This window comes from Sturnus vulgaris, unplaced genomic scaffold, assembly GCF_052056855.1.
Source record: "Sturnus vulgaris isolate bStuVul1 unplaced genomic scaffold, bStuVul1.hap1 Scaffold_182, whole genome shotgun sequence".
NCBI lineage: Eukaryota > Metazoa > Chordata > Aves > Passeriformes > Sturnidae > Sturnus > Sturnus vulgaris.
The window spans coordinates 532,501-532,726 of record NW_028276116.1 but is presented as its reverse complement, the minus strand read 5'-3'; the positions used below and the strand labels follow the sequence as shown (position 1 = coordinate 532,726).

The 226-nt window shown below is 63.3% G+C and overlaps 1 non-coding gene across 1 annotated transcript; it reads left to right on the top strand.

Moving 5' to 3' along the window:
- On the top strand, nucleotides 1-153 carry LOC148218536 (5.8S ribosomal RNA). Its single transcript, XR_015800349.1, has one exon. It is a non-coding gene; the product is annotated as a 5.8S ribosomal RNA (ribosomal RNA).
- Nucleotides 154-226: the final 73 nt, after the last annotated feature.

Genomic DNA, 226 nt, shown 5'->3' with positions numbered 1-226 from the left:
AACTCTTAGCGGTGGATCACTCGGCTCGTGCGTCGATGAAGAACGCAGCTAGCTGCGAGAATTAATGTGAATTGCAGGACACATTGATCATCGACACTTCGAACGCACTTGCGGCCCCGGGTTCCTCCCGGGGCTACGCCTGTCTGAGCGTCGCTTGACGATCAATCGCCGTCCGGGGGGGCCACCCCGGCGGCGCGGCTGGGGTTGCCTCGCAGGCCCGTTGCCC